This window comes from Saccostrea echinata, unplaced genomic scaffold (assembly GCF_033153115.1).
Source record: "Saccostrea echinata isolate AGI-Se365-2 ecotype Australia unplaced genomic scaffold, CSIRO_AGI_Sech_v1 ptg000029l, whole genome shotgun sequence".
Classification (NCBI taxonomy): domain Eukaryota; kingdom Metazoa; phylum Mollusca; class Bivalvia; order Ostreida; family Ostreidae; genus Saccostrea; species Saccostrea echinata.
This window is the reverse complement of record NW_026889778.1, coordinates 4,877,309-4,883,276: the sequence shown is the minus strand read 5'-3', so window position 1 is coordinate 4,883,276 and position 5,968 is coordinate 4,877,309. Positions and strand designations below refer to the sequence as shown.

General features: G+C 27.9%; 1 long non-coding RNA gene across 1 annotated transcript; it reads left to right on the top strand.

Moving 5' to 3' along the window:
• Positions 1-861: 861 nt before the first annotated feature.
• Positions 862-5,020, top strand: LOC133194379 (uncharacterized). Its single transcript, XR_009722067.1, has 3 exons — positions 862-890; positions 3,748-3,982; positions 4,830-5,020. It is a non-coding gene; the product is annotated as an uncharacterized LOC133194379 (long non-coding RNA).
• The last annotated feature ends 948 nt before the right edge of the window (positions 5,021-5,968 follow it).

Sequence of the window (5,968 nt, the reverse complement as noted above, 5' to 3'; positions counted from 1 at the left end):
GATATATTTCGTACCAATTGTTAAGATTTGTTTTATTCTAAATTTGACTTCTAAATATTCTGTCTACCTGATCAATACAAAGGGCTCACGGCGGATGTGATCGGTCGCCATGGCATGTTAACTCCTCCTTGGTTTCTGATCCAGCCTCTGCAAATGCCCCGAGATCGAGTGCTTGGGGGGGGGGGATCAATCTTCGATAACTTTACTTTTTTCATTGCGTTTCTCTGTCATTAATCCGTAAGGACAGATGATTGAAAATCATTGCTTTTTTTTAATCACAGAAATAGCAACGACACCTTTGTTTATATAGGTAAATGAGCTTAGCCGCGCTAATTTAAATTTTTACATCAAAGTTTCAACATTGTATTTTAAAAAGTGAAGAAAAATTGAATAAAGATATGATGGTAAAGTCAAAATGTTAGAATTTTGAAATTTTGGAAAGTAAAGTTTACAATTTCTTTATTAAAAAAAAGATATTTTTATTCTTTACGAATAACATATGTCAAAAAAGATGCCAATCAAGGCATCGTTTATTCCTTAAAATTATCTGTCCTTATCATATATATTTGTCCAAATTACATATTTAGAACCTATAAAATTATACAGGACAAACTCCGTGAACAAAGCTTAGAATAAATCTAATAAATTTTGTCTGACAAAACGATGATGTTAGAGGCTTAATTCTACGAAAGGGATAACATAAAATGAATGTCATTGAACTCTTAGGAATTCCCACTGAATACTCACGATTTTTTTAAATCACTTTGACAGGTGGGCTTATGAAAATGAACGGTACATCAAAAGCTTGTTGAAGTAGCACTATAAATAAGAATGATATGTAGTCTATTTCTCACTTAAGATCTCCTCTGAGACCTTTCACTTCAACAAAGGTAAGATCATTTTTTTAGAATTATAGCTTCCCTAGAAAACAATATAGTAAACTTAAGGAGGGATTCTTCTCTTATTCTACTCATATTTCTTGTATTTAAAAATTAATGAAATTTTCATAGATTCAAGAAGACAATATCACTAAGTGATGGTATCAATTAGATTAAATTTGACCGTTTTATTTTAGAAACAAGGTCACGTCAAGGTCATTATCTTTTTACTTGACATTTAGAATAAAAAATTACTGTTGTTAATCATGTGATGCCTACTTCTATTTTAAAAGATAAAATGTTTTTTTTCTTTTTGCACAAAAAGATGTTACCATATCGGGTCTATCAGATGATTCGACCAAATTAATTGACATTATTTAACTTAAATAGATATTGGCTAATCCGGATTTCCTCTGTTTTTCTTATTTTTTTAGGGTATATTAGTTATTTTTATATACTTCTTATATTTAAATATTTCTTCTTTTTTTTACATATGGTTAAGTAGTCATATAAATATACAAAGTGATACAAAAACAAAAAGATTTGACCGTATAGTATGAGAGAAAAAACACTTTTTACTGATTTTTTTGCTCAAATCTGTTTTTAAGGTTGGAGGCTTTCAAAAGCTAACAAGATTGTAGTTTGTTTAGAAAATTGTTTTTATTTGCTATGTTTTAAAACTTTAGGGCATTATTATTAATTTCAGTTACATATCAAAATTTCCTCAAGTCTTTGTTTGTTTAAAAAAATTAACCAAATGTAATGTTCTGCAAGTGATTTTGATAGGCAGAAAAGGAGATATTTTCATACGCCGCAGTTGTGTCAAAAATATAGTCCCTTATGGATTTCAAACTCAGTTTACCATTTCTATTTAAAACTGTACAATTATGATGAGTAAAGAGAAATATGACCTTTTAAATACATTACAGCTAAGTTTATAAAACATACAAGCAAATAAACTTGGATTATTTCGTCTAGTCAGAAACCAGACAAGAATCCCTCCTTAAGTTTTCTATACTATTAAAATTGAACTATTGTAAATCTATGCAATTTTACTACAGATGTAAAATTGTTAGTTTTTATGTTCTCAAATTCATACATGCACATTTTGATATTATATGGAAATATTACTTTTATATTAAGTTTTGAATTTAAGAATTTTTATGTTTCGAATATGTAAAAAAAAGAATAAAGTTTCACATTAATTCAAATTATCAAAGTATTTATCTTAGTTAATTATAGATAACTATAATTCTTTTTTAATGTTACTTTATCTTCATATTTAAATGTTAGTAGTAGAAATGTCGAAAAAATAAGCTTGTGTGGAATTGAGGAATGTGGTTTTAAAATAATCGTCAGTGATTTAAATCTATTGACAATTTAAGGAGGGATTCTTCTCATAGGAACACTTATTTCTAATATTTAAAAAGCAATGAAATTTTCACAGAATCAAAGAGACAATATCACTAAGTGATGGTATCAGTTAGATTAAATTTGACCGTTTTATATTAGAGGCAAGGTCAGGTCAAGGTCAGTACCTTTTCCCTGGACATAAATAATAAAAAATTACTGTTGCCAATCATGCCATGCCTACTTCTATTTCAAAAGATTAAATGTTTTTTTTTTCTTTTTGCATAAAGAGATATTACCATATAGGGCCTATAAGATGATATTACCATATTGACGTAAATAATTTAACTAAAATGGATATTGGCTAATCCGAATTTTCTCTATTTTTCTTTAAATTTTAAAGATATTTTAGTTATTTTTATATGCTTCCTATATTTATTTTTTTCTTATTTTCACATATTGTAAAGTTGTCACATAAAGATACAAAATGATATAAAAACAAAAAGTTTTGACCGTTTACTAAGAGAGAAAAAACACTTTTTACGGATTTTTGACTCAAATCTGAACTTAGATTGGAAGCTTTTAAAAGCTGAAATAATCGTGATTTGTTTGGAAAATCATATTTATTTGATATATTTTAAAACTTTAGTCCCTTATTATTAATTTAACTTACATTTAAAAATTTTCTCCAAGTCTTTGATTGTGTAAAAAGTATAACTAAATTCATTGTTCTATAATTATTTTGAGAGGCAGAAAAGAAGATATTTTCATACGCCGCCATTCCGCCAAAAATATAATCTCTGCTAGATTTCAAACTCAGTTTACCATTTCTATTTAAAGTTGTACAATTGTGATGAGGAAAGAAAAATATGATTTTTTTAAATCTCTTACATCTAAATATATAAAACATATAAGCAAATATACTTTGAATATTTCATCTTGTCAGAAACCAGACAAGAATCCCTCCTTAAAATATCTAAAAATCGACTTGAAGGAAATCTGGTAACGACTCAGGGTAACAACAAACGAGGAACAAATAACAAACACGGGATAAAACCAAGAAAATTCAATTGCAAAACATGAGCATTTGTTACTAAGTACAAATTTAAAGAAGAAAAAATATATACCTTTCCATACATTATATGATTTAAGCATTTAAATGCCGCATTCTGGATAATCTGTTTCTATTAAGGGTACTTATAGTGCTGGGGAGTGGGGGTGATTATTTTGCTAGTATTAACACATAATATATTTTATGAAATGATAATTAATTTCTTACCACTTTAATTCCCAAACGTACCTGTCATAAAAATAGTTTTCCTACGAATAATCATGGGATTCTTCAACAAATTATTTATTTAAGTTTTCATTATAAACAGGTGACTGGGAAATGAATAAGATACTGCCTACTCGGCGTGAAACCATAAACAATATGCAAAATATCCTATATTTTACTCGAAACCAATCAAATTGTTTCATTTTGAACTTCAACACTCTGAAAGATCTTGTGATTTATTAGATGATGTTGAAGCTGCTGTGTTTCCTTGTTCTGCTGTCTGCAGCCGTGGGTTATATTTATCATGGCCCCTTCTACGGCTTCTACCATGGAGTACTGGGAAGAAGAGGGGGTAACTATGAAGGCCCAGGATATATAAGAAAATACTATGGAGGAAGAGGACTTGTAGGAGATTATCGTTATGACAAAGGAGCTGGAGATTTTTACGGCAGCAGAGGATAAAAAGTTATTTTCTACGGTTAGGTACTATATGTTCAAATTTTTATTATTATTCATTAATCAATTTATTTATTTATTTATTTATATTTACATCTATATTCCGTAGATGAACTCTTTGAAAAGAAAATATGTTCAATTCTGTATGAACTTATCAATGGGTCAGAGGTCATAAGGTGACCAAATCATAGGACTAGATGATATCTTACCTACATATATCTGTCACAAGGACACTGGATTTAGAATTTTGAAAAAAGATAAAATGATTGAAATATGTGGATATTTTTTTAATCAACAGTTATCCATTAGATATATTAGAACACTGTTATCTTCACCTTTTTCATCTTTCTTTTGATTTGAATAATAGTAAAAAAAAATCGCGTTAACCTTTTTAACCCGAAACAGACGATATCACTGCTTTTGACCTAACATATATAAAGAACTCATAAAGTATTAAGACTATTCTCAATACCAGTTATTGTTCTATCATTATTAAGATAGATTTCCTGAACCCGATTGCTAAACATCAATGTGCTACAGAGGTAAATTTCTGTATTTCTTATCGAATGATCTTCTCGAATGTAAATATAAATACTATTCAACATGGTTAAAACGTTCACTGGTAGATGGACTTAGTTGGCACGTGATAAAATCTACAGAGAAACCATTCGGGATTCACAGGATTTGGTCACGTGATGACCAACCAAGTTCATTTCCCATAGAACGTTCTTTTATCTTGTTATTCATCTCTTTATTTTAATTATTTATTAAATATTTATTTATTTATTTTTGGCCTTCTTTTAGAAATGAAATAAAATATATTTAATATAAATGTAACATTTAATCTGACATTTTTCTTCATTTTTCAGGATTATTTATGAAAACTTGGATGAATGTGTTTATGTCAGCACCGGTATATGACTGTTTATCAAACAAACATTATTAGTAATGAGGCTCCTATTTAATGTATTTAGAGCTCTAATTTATAAGGGTTTAAACTTTATATTATGAGGGCAAGTGTTCAATAAAAATATACTTTGTAATGTCATCACAAGCATTAAATAAAACAGAATGAGAGTACATTATACATTTTTCTACAGCTATTGTGGAGATCAAAGAAATTAATCTCCAATAAATCACAATTGTCATCCAAAAATTATCAGTTCAGAAACATATATCAAAACTGTTCAGTTGTAATGAATATTTGAGCTTAGAATCTTATACGTAATTAGTTATTATTATTATTATTATTATTATTATTATTTTATATATATATATATATGTATATATATATATATATATATATATATATATATATATATATATATATATATATATATATATATATATATATATATATATATATATATATATATATGATGAGTTCTTCATTATACTTAATTAATTATATCAATATGTCATCTTTCGCAGTCTAAAGAGTGTGTATTGCCTGAAACAGCAGCATGATAATTTTCGGTTTTCATAGCTAAATGAAGCTAGTCCACAGACCTTCCCACAACATTTATATTCCTTGATTTTTAATGATAAAGCAATTAAATAGACAACTGATTTTATTATTTTACTTTCATAAAGATTAATCCATATATATTACAAACAAATTTATAAATAATTAAAGGATGTTTTTAATCCAACAAAAGCTCTAATCGTCTGCATACCATTGCAATCGATACACAAGTAAACAAACAAATTGACCTTCTGGTGTTAAAGCTTAATCGCAACATTGTGATCTATTTCCTATTTCGTTTCTCTATAGAGGAAATAATCAACGTATTTTAGAACTGTTAGTAGAATAAAAATAAAGTTCTTGTCGTGAATGATACAGGATAACCTTCGAGGTCGAGAAATGTTCGGCTAACGCCTCGGCTTCTATTTTTCAAACAACATATTTCTCGATCTCGGAGGTTATCCTGTAACATTCACAAAAACGCAAATTTTATTTCTTAGATATATTACAGATGATTGAACCAATTACAACCGTCAATTTGAC